Source organism: Meles meles, chromosome 2 (genome assembly GCF_922984935.1).
Source record: "Meles meles chromosome 2, mMelMel3.1 paternal haplotype, whole genome shotgun sequence".
NCBI classification, from domain to species: domain Eukaryota; kingdom Metazoa; phylum Chordata; class Mammalia; order Carnivora; family Mustelidae; genus Meles; species Meles meles.
Window position 1 is genome coordinate 33,697,024 of NC_060067.1, and position 11,012 is coordinate 33,708,035.

General features: G+C 43.5%; 1 pseudogene; it reads left to right on the forward strand.

Moving 5' to 3' along the window:
- Positions 1–8,253: 8,253 nt before the first annotated feature.
- On the forward strand, positions 8,254–9,406 carry LOC123936814 (annotated as a pseudogene).
- The last annotated feature ends 1,606 nt before the right edge of the window (positions 9,407–11,012 follow it).

Sequence of the window (11,012 nt, forward strand, 5' to 3'; positions counted from 1 at the left end):
AAAAGTGCTCAACATCGCTCAACATCAGGGAAATACAAATCAAAGCCACAATGAGATACCACCTCACACCCGTCAGAATGGCTATAATTAACAAGTCAGGAAACAACAGATGTTGGAGAGGACACAGAGAAAGGGGAACACTCCTACACTGTTGGTGGGAATGCAAGCTGGTGCAGCCACTCTGAAAAACAGCATGGAGTTTCCTCAAAAAGTTGAAAATAGAGCTACCCTATGACCTAGGAATCACACTGCTGGGTATTTAGCCAAAGATACAAACGTAGTGATCCAAAGGGGCACGTGCACCCAAATGTTTACAGCAGCAATTTCCACAACAGCCAAACTGTTGGCTGTTGGAAAGAACCTAGATGTCCATCAACAGATGAATGGATAAAGATGATGTGGTATATACATACAATGGAATACTACGCAGCCATCAAAAGAAATGAAATCTTGCCATTTGCAAAGATGTGGAAGGAACTAGAGGGTATTAAACTAAGCGAAATAAGTCAATCAGAGAAAGACAAGTATCATATGATCTCTCTGATATGAGGAATGTGAGAGGCAGGGTGGGGGGTCTTGGGGATAGGGAAGGAATAAATGAAACAAGATGGGATTGGGAGGGAGACAAACCATAAGAGACTCTTAATCTCATGAAACAAACTGAAGGTTGCTGGGGGGTGGGGAGGTTAGGGATAGGGTGGCTGGCTTTTAAAATTTAAAAAAAAGAAAAAAAATAAACAGTCTCACAACTCAGTCTTTTGTTTTCTTCATTTGCACAGATGTGGACTGCACATTTGGAATTCAAAGAGAGGAAAGCACCTTAAAAAAACAGGAGGGAATTAAGTCTTCACTTATTTTGAGGAGCACTGAGTGATATATAGAATGTCGACTCACTCCATTGTGCCCCTGAAACTAATATAACACTGTACGTTAACTACACTGGAAATAAAATACATACATACACACTTTATCAAACCAAAAAAAAAAAAAAATGGGAATACGAAGTTTTTATTTTGCAGGGAGCAACTTTATGGTTCGAGAAGGAATCTCTACTTGCCTTGTGCCCAGGGAGAAGAATGCCTAGGCTCTCCTCCAGGGAAGATCCGTTCCAAGCGGCAACAAAACACAATAATCCCTTAAAATCATGAATATGGGCCACTGACATGTACACAAATGCTCTTAGCAGCATTATTCATGAGAGCCAAACATTGGAAGCAAGCCAAATATCCAGATAATGATGGAAGGACAAATGAAATGTGGTATATCCACACACTGAAATACTAGACAGTAATGAAAAAAGAACCCAAGTATGGCTACACTCAACAATGCACATGAACCTCATGGACACAATGTTGAACAACATTGGCCAAACACAAAAGAATATATATGAGTCGATTTATGAAGTCCCAGACAGGCAAACTAACCTATGTATTAGAAGTAAGGAGAGTGGCTACCTCTGGGCAAGGAGGAAGGGAAGTGCTTGGTAAGTGGAAGTAAGTAATCTAGGTTCCTAGTAATGTTCTATTTCTTGACTTGTGTGTTTATTTTCTAATAGTTCATATCAAGGGGTACCTATATGATCGGTACATTTTTCTTGCTTTTTAAAAAAATTTTATTTTATATTTTCAGTGTTTCAAGGTTCATTGTTTATGCACCACACCCAGTGCTCCATAATACCCACCACCATGTTCACCCAATGTCCCACCCCCCAAAACCCTCAGTTTTTTTCTCAGGGTACATTTTTCTTTATACATATTTCAATATAACTAGCTTATTTAAAAGGAGGAAAAGAAGTTACAAGGGGAAAAAAACCTAACCCAGAGCAAAGTAAAAGTGCACAACTAGATTGGGCTGCTCGCCTCCTCAAACGCAACTACCGCCATCACCTATAGAAAAATGTCCACGCTCTTTGTCATGGTATCAGAAGGTTAGGTTCACTAACAGTAACATGCCTTCTCCTCATTTAACTAGCATTTGTACTCACCCTCCTTTGCCAAAGCAAGGAGACATGCCACTATCTCTGTGACAGAGTTGTGTTGCCTTAGAGGCAGTTGGTCTCCCTGTATTCAACCAAGATTTTGCCTTTAACTCACATAAATTACTGCCCTTATCATTTGTGCCCAGCGGGGCAGGCTTTTTTTTTTTCCCCCCAGACAAATTTAGCCACTTAAAGGCTGAAATATTCAAGAAGTTTAATACAAGAGGACATAATGTAGATGCTAGAAATGCGTCTTAGAAGCGCTGTATCTATGTCTAGAGAGGGGCAGATCCCTGGTTGGAGAGGGGCGGGTCTCCTTTGCTGATTAGATTGCATCTGGGGTTCAGGTCTGGGCATCAGGCTGTGAAAAGGATAGAAATCAATCAGATACGACCTCAGGGAAAGCCCATGATGATGAAAGAACTTGAATGCGCATCATGGAAGCAATGAGCAAAAGATCTGTGTGCCTTGGCATCATGGCATGCTCTGAATTGTTTAAAGGCTGGGCCTGGAGCTGGATCACTCAGCTCTTGAGCAGGACCTGGAGAACTGAAGCCCCCATGCCAGTCAGCTATGGCCCAGGCAGCCCTGGTAGGTGCTGTGCAAGCACTGTCCACACCCAGTGGGGGCCAGGATGCCTTTCCCAGTCCCCCGGAAGGAAGACATGAAAAGTAACACTTGGCACTTGCTACTCAGCCTGGATGTTCTGAGCATAAACAAGAAGATTAAGAAACAAGAAGCCTTTCCATCTACCCTGGCAGCCAGAGGCAGAGCACGGCTGCCCACCCTGAAAGTGGGGTGGAGAGGCTGCTGCTGAGGTAGTTCCTCTTCCAGGTGCCCAGAGAGCACTGTTAGCCTAACAGCTGCTGGTTACAAGTGGGGAGTAGGAGAAGGAGCCAGCAGGTGCTCCAGTGGATATGCGTCGTGCTGTCCTGAGTCCCTGTCTTCACATAGAACAACAACTTCCCGCTGTGTGTACTGATGTACTCCTCCAGGAGGCATCCACACTGCTGGGGGTCTGCTCTGACAATGCGTGTACCTTCTGCAAAACGGAGCCTCAGCATATTTGAAAATCCTTAACATGAAAAGTTGCATTGGGTTTAGTTTTAGTTGGGTTTCTCACCAACATGAGGAATGTCAACATTCTATTTGTCAATGAAAGTAAAGAGAGAGCTATTAGAATCTTGAATTATAATTTCAACTACCATATGTTTTTTATAGGTTGGAAGAAATGGTATTAAATTTTTAATCATGACTTCTTGTCCATCATGACTGCTGAGAATTTGAAGAATTCATCATTAACAAGCCTTTCTTTTTAAGATTGTATTTATTTATTTGAGAGAGAGAGCACAGAAGGAGAGGGAGAGTAGACTCCCTGCTGAGCAGAGAGCCTGATGTGGGGCTCCATCCCAAGACCGATCTCAGGACCCTGAGATCCTGACCTGAGCTGAAGGCAGATGCTTAACTGACTGAGCCACCCAGGCATCCCATCATTAACAAGTCTCGATTAGGAATCGTAAGTAGCCTTTCAAACATAAAACCTGGTATTAAAGGTTATGTTCATGCAATCAAGCTAAGTTTCATTTTCAAACATTTGACACTTTCTACAACTTCAGTATTTAACATGTTCCCTAGTATTTTATATTTCATTTTCTTCTCATAATTGTATACTATAATGAAAAAATATATTGAATTTTTCACTACTCCCCAGATAGACATCCCTAATTCTCTCCTCAGGTTCACCCCAGGATGCTATGCAAATATCATTTTCAGTATCTGCTGTGGATTTCAAAAGGTTGGGAAACACTGGTTAAAAACAAAAACAAAAACAAAAACAAACAAAAAAGAACCCAACAAACAACAAAAAATGTTAATGGAGAAAGAGCTACATCATGGAGAACCAAACTGGAAGAATAGCCACGGGGACCAGAAATTCAGTTGTTCTGAGTGTCCCCAAAGGGGTGCACTTGGTCCTCACATGAAGGCTCCAGGAAGATGGCTTTTGGTCAAATCCCAAGAGTGAGTGCTGCCCAAAAAGAGAGGCTAGGAATTCTGACAGCATCTGGCTGACCGACTGTCAGAATGTTGTAGATGGAGATTCAAACTTTAGAGCATGACTGGTCTAGGGAATCCGAACCACCTCTTCTGACCTTAAGATTCTCTGGTTCCGTAACGGCCAGTTCAGGAAGTCTTCCAGCTTCTTCCTAAATTCCTGGTATGAAAAGACATTAAATCATCTTGGAGTGTAAATAAAAAATCACTGGCATGCCACACCTGGCAGAAAGATACTGAAATAAGATCAATACAGCACACACAGAAGGATCTTTATGTCTACTGTCTTTAACCTCAAAAAATTACCCATGGAAACCCAGACATTAACCATGGCTCAGGGTTCTAGCCTTTACAAACCACCCACTAACTACGAGATACTGGGAAAGCCAATTTCCTCTAACTTAATTTTCTTACCAAAACGAACAATGGGGATGAGGTAGAGAAGCTTAGTTGATTTCTAGGGGTCTCCTTGGCTGTAAATTTTTATCTAAGATTGTGGATATGATTTCTCTTGGTTTAGCCATTCTCATATATACAATGAATATAGAACGGTGTCTCTCATGGAGGCTATTCTATTCATATTCCATGTTTACTAAATAAGCATACCCTGTATGTCAGGCTCTGTCTTGAACACACATCAAACTTCAGTAGAGAGGAGAGATTACAAAAACGCAGGTTAAAGCCCAGCATACCCAACGAGGCCCTTGAAAGACGGAAATGACTCAGGTTATATGGAAAATGAGGATGTGGAAGAAAAGAAATCCAAGATGGTGACCATGAGGGAAATGGAATAAGTTCTCCCACCCATCGTGTCCCCTGTAGCAACACAGCAACCATCATGTGGGCCTTGAACAAAAGGCAGGTCTTCGCTGTTTTAGGACTGAGGGATTTGCCAGAGGTTCAGGAAATAGAAGACTGGAGGTTGAGTCACAAGTAAGCATGGGTGGTACCAGGGGGAGAGGCGCCAGCTGGTTCACCTGAGACAACATGGAGACCAATTCCTGAAAAGTTACTGACCGGGCTCTAGGAAGCCAGGAGGTTCTAGAAAGAGCACAGGTGCTCATCAAAACCTCGTTTGCCTGCCTGGGTGTGGGTGAGTTTTGCAGACTGAGGTTAACCGAGAATTCCTGCCATGCAAATGCAAACCACCCACGTTAATGGTACATGGTGTCTTCTGTTCATTCATCAACTTAATGTCTTTATGTAATATAATTTTTCCATAACAGCATTTGTTGTATATGCCAGATAATCCCGGAAATGCTGGCAAAGGGAGATTTTTCGCCTGGCAGTGTTCTTGGAAATAAATTACTTAGGAGGATTCACGAATAATCAAATGGAAAAGAGGAGAAGCTTCACAAAATGAGTAAGGTCCAGTTCCCGCAGTCCCGGACTTCTACGGTTACCTGGGTGTACAGACATGCATTCAACTCTCAGTGTGCAAAATCTGCGAGGACAGAACAGGATGACAAACGTTAAGAGCGTCATCAGCCATAAATCCCAATACACGTCGCAGAGAAGGTGTGTCGGGGTTAAGGGCAGCGGTAGTGGTTTGGTCACAGAGCGGCTCCTCATTCTGACGAACTTCCCTACAATAAAAAGGCCTAATTTTTCTCTCTGATCACTTGGGTAGCATCTAAACAGTGCCTATTTCGAAAAATCATTATTCTAGGCAAGGCTATGTTTGTCACTCAGCTGTGCTCTGTCATTTTAACCGAGCGTTCTAACACCACTTCGGTCTGTTATGTAATCCCCGGTTTTCCCCCATTTTGAATGTCTCTTTGTTGTTTATGGCTCTGCTCTCACATAGGAACTCGTCTGAAAGGTCTGGGTGCTTTCAGTCGGGCCTTATCAGAGATCACGGTGATTGGAACTCTCTGTGTTTTACTGCTTCTATCTCATTAATGCCAGCACTAATTTGTGGCCCAATCCAATACCACCCCCATAAGATCCGCATGAATACACACTGGATTTCAATCTGCCATTCAACAAGCATGAAGTCCTTTATGTTCATTATTAGCCAATCAGACGGCTCCGGGTTCCCTTCTCTGCATTTTTTTCCATAGTGAAATCATTTTGTTATTATCCCAAAGCAGTTGCTTGGTAGGAGATACTAGAAAAAAAAAAGACAATGACAATGGGAGCAGCCCTTCCTCCTCTTCCTTTTTCTCCAGTGAATGTACCTGTTTTAACCTGTTACTAAAACCTTTAATTGAGACTCCAGTTCAAATGGAGTGGCCAATGTGTTTGCGAAAATCCTCCTTCCCCAAAATAGCTCCTACCCTGAGATATCTTGCAGAATATTATAAAATGGGCCTATTTTTTACCCTCTGAGAAGCAGAAGGACTGTTGAGATGAAAACGAATTCATGCTCCAGCAGAGAATGAAACCAGGTTCCCAACCCAAGAGGACCGATGGACCCAATGCCACATGCGTCAGGGTGACCTCATTCTGATACGTGCCATGTTCTTTTTCTGAAAACTGGGGCCTGGGGTCATTCCCATGGGATGCTCCTTCATTCAATTTACATGGTTAAATGACTTCCCTTTCACATCATTTCAACCCCATGCATCATTACCAGAAGTACTCCATTTTGCCATAATGTTCTGCGTTTCTTGTTCCAACAAATGCCTTGTCCTTCCTGTTCCTCACGTAATTTTCTGTTCTGCCCAAATTTCACCCCAAATTTCACGTGCGCAATGGCTTCAAGTAGATTTGGCTATTCATATTTTGAGATAAATTGAAACCAGGGTGAAAGTTGGTAAACAACGGGAAACAATACGCAGCAAGGCATCTAGTTCGGCAGAAAGACCTAGTGAATTTCCAAAAGGGTCCTTTTTTTTTCTTTCCTTTTTAATGATCAAAGGCAGAAAATCTCAAAAGTGAGTATTTTCTCACACGATAAGGATCTGAGAACTATTTTTTTTCACCTCCCACTGAGACCTGGTTTCACAGGTTGTGTTCCCCAGGAAGCGAACTCTGAGAAGCTGATTTAGGTCCAGAGGCACATTTGGGCGTGCCCTGGTTCCATACCCATGGAAGAAAAGGAAGCAAGCTGGGCTGTGGAGCAGGTACAAGGTCTCAGCCAACCCCACAGGGAAGTCTAGAGCAAGAATGGCCCTTCCAGGTTTTCCCCCACTGCCGGGAAGTGGGGAGGGGACTTTATGTTTCCACACCATGAGATGAGGCCTGTCCCCACCAGGGGTGTGACCTTGGGCAAGAAGGCACTTTCTCCACCAGGTGGCAATTTCCAGAGAGACATTAGCCAAAACCTTCTCAGTGGCCAGAGCACTAAGGCCTTTAATCCTCAAGCAGGGATCTGGACGATGCTGCACAGCTTCCAAAGAAGAATAAGCCCTTATAATATCAAATTTCTGATTAACCACCTTAAGCCGAAACAGGTGAAAGGAGGCGTATTTGCTTGTCAGAAAGCCATGGCCCGAGGGTCAGCATCTATTCTAGTCTGCGAGGGGCCCTGACATACTCTCCAGGATAGTCACCGGCAGTGCCGTCTTCCTGCTCTCCGTTTGCCTTGTCTCCCAGCTCACCAGCATCAACAGGAAGGAGCTCAGCCCTTCCTCTGGCACCCTGATTTCTGCACCAGCCCCAGAGGCCCCTCTAGATCGCCTGGCTCAGGCAGCCAGTGGAGCCTACATCTGTCGACCTTGCAGAACTATATTCCACGGAGAAAGAATTCCTGACCAGCTACTACCCCCAGGGTACAGCAAGAGGAGCTGTCTTTCTGTGCAGGAACTACAGCAGTGCACGCTCAGAAAAGTTCAAGTCTCCAGGTTAAACCAGAAGGCAAATAATCTGAGGCATTTGGAACTGGCCACCCAGAAGCATTCTGTGGGAGTAAGGCCCAGCGCTGGAGAGCAAGGTTCGAACTCTCTGTTTCTTCCCAGTCACTTTCCCCACCAGGGATGTCTTTAGTGACTTGATCCCTAAGTAGTCTTCTACGAAGACCATCTGTGTTGACTGACGCCAACTATCGGACAAACAGAAGCCTGCCTCTGAAACAATGCCATATCTGTAGCCTACAGATGATGGACAGAATACCCCAAGATACAAAAAGGCTACATGCATTAGCAGACTGAAGACTAGGGCAAGTTCACAAACATGTGTGACATAAATCACGCTGCCCACGGTGGGCAAAAAGATATAAGGAAAGCGCTGAAGTAAAGGATTTCCAAAAAAACTATAATCATACAGAAACCCAACTTCCTTTCTCACTTATTGACATGGGCACGCTGGACTGCGGCCCAAATTTCCAGTCTCTGATCATGAAGAAGGAATTCATTAAAGATAATCTAGTTAAGCTGTTGAATCCCAGATACATTTTGCCATTAGACATTCAGAGTAGAATCTTACATTTCATTAAGATCTGGTCACAGTGTTTCCCAGGAGGTATGGATGTCAGTGACGTGGAAGAAGCATACCTTGACCTTCTTAAGAAAGGTATTCCGTTTCCTCCCTCAGATGCCAAGGCTGAATCAGCAAGACGAGAGATTGCTCAGGTCTCACTGACTCTTACTGTACCAGCTCTTCTTTTTGAAATTGTTCTCCAGAGCTCTACTATTAACATTGGCCCCAAACCAGATCGGACAATTGCACAGTGAATTGGATGTGGCGAAAATGAATGTGAGGGTACTCTCCACCATCCTGAAGCAGAGCCCCTGTGTTCCTCGGTCTGAAAACCATGAAGACGTAGAGCTACTGCAGAAACTCTGTAAGATGGGTCAGGAGACGCAGGTCAGCATCGTGGATCTGCTCATACTAATAGAGAATAAAGATGTAACTGTTGCGCGAATTCAAGAGAACAAGGATTTCAATCATGCTATCCTTGGATGAGAGCTTTACTTGAAAACAACAAAGGATTTTGGAGCAAAATAAGAACCAGAGGGAAGATGCCAGTAGCACCAGTGAACTTCCTGTCCCATCCTGTGATCTCCTTGACCTAAGTCCCAGCCCTTCAGTGCATGCGGCCACTCTGGGAGAGCTCAGCCCCATGAATGCTCAGCTTTCAGACTTAAAGTCCTGCTGTAACAAACAACTGGAAACCGAGTCTTCATCCACAGATGGATTTGTTAGCTCTGATAAACACAGAAACAGTCCTGTTTACTCAAACGACCAGGCAAAACCTCACCTGAAATCCTACGTATGAGAGTGTTCCAGAACATTCAAATGTAATGTTCCTACTGTAGCCAGTTAGTCTACAGACCATTCCAGAAACACGTCAAGCCAGAGACTGTCATCCTTGCCCCCAACCACTCAACAATGACAAAGAATGATCTCCAGCCACCCAATTACTACGAGGTAGTAGAGTTTGATCCCTTAGCTCCTGCTGTCACTACAGAAGCTATGTATTTAAAAAATTGATGTTTACCACAACAAAAGAACTCTAAGTCACAGTGACTGTTGAGATGAAAGTGGATGATGGGCATGTTAGCTACATAAGAGACGCCAATTCTCTAAAAGGTAGACCTTGGGGTGCCTGGATGTCACAGTGGTTTAAGCATCTGCCTTTGGCTCAGGTCATGATCCCAGCATCCTCGGATCAAGTCCCACATGGGGCACCCAGCTCAGTAGGGAGTTTGCTTCTCTCTCTGCCCTTCACCCCACTTGTGTGCGCTCTCTCTCTCCCTCTCTCAAATTAATAAATAAAATCTTTTTTTGAAAAAATTGTACATCTTGGGCATCTCTGAAGCTCAGAAGACAAGACCTACCTGTGCATGAAAACCATGGTGGAACATTTCTCTTCTGCAGTAATGAAGTTTAGCAGAATAGTAACCGTTCCAGTGTAACATTAACGGCTGCTGAGCACACCACCACCTTTATCTCAAAAGACCTCGGTTTAACATACACTCACTTTAAGTGTGTATGTGTATGAGTGTACACTCACTTTAAGTGAGTGTATTTCTTCTTCAGCAGAAGAAAAATTCATTGTACTAATGCCAACCAGTTTAGTTAGAGCATTTATGGTTCATAGTCCTTCCTACATTTGGAAGAGAAGACTTGGCACAGCTGTGAGAAGAATAGATAAAGATTACTTTATTACAAAATAATAAGACTCGGGGGCGCCCGGATGGCTCAACCGTTAAGCATCTGCCTTCGGCTCAGGTCATGATCCTAGGGTGCTGGGATCGAGCCCCGCATCAGGCTCCCTGCTCAGCAGGAAGCCTGTTTCTCCCTCTCCCACTCCCCCTGCTTGTGTTCCCTCTCTCGCTGTCTCTGTCAAATCAATAAATAAAATCTTTTAAAAAAGAATATTAAGATTATGGAGTGCCTTCATTTAACTAAAGTAGAATGTAGATGTCAATTTGTACTTCTTAACAGAGGAACACGGGGAAGGGAAGGAAAAAATAAAGTAAGTTAAAAACAGAGAGGGAGGCAAACCATAAGAGACTCTTACCTACAGAAAACAAACAAACTGACGGTTGCTGGAGGGGCAGGGGGGCGGGGGGAAGGGCTAAGTGGGTGACGGGCAGTAAGGAGGACACTTGTTGGGATGAGCACCGAAGTTCCTGTAAGTGACGAATCACTAAATCCTACTCCTGAAACCAACACTACACTGTATGTTACGAACTTCAACTTGAAAAAAACCTAAGAAAAAAAGTCAATTTGTCCTTCTTTTTATATAAATGTTCTTGTTTAGAATAATCACTTGTAAAAGCTTTGATGATTGTAGTTTAATCATACGTCAGGCACCCTGAAGAGGCCACTGAACCCTGTACCAGGTTGCCTTTGATTCTTTGTGATTCTGTTATTCCTTATAATACCAAATGTTCCTTTCTTTCCCCCTTTTCCCTGCAATTTGGTATTTCTATTTGGTACAAACATCCAGAATAAATTGTGCGTTTGTTTATGTCACAAATTACGATGACAAATTACCACTGAAGCAAAACAACACACACACAAAAATGTAGTTCCAGCCCATGTTCAAACTTCTGTTACTCCTGGTGTAAAAGAAAGTAAAGAACCGGGT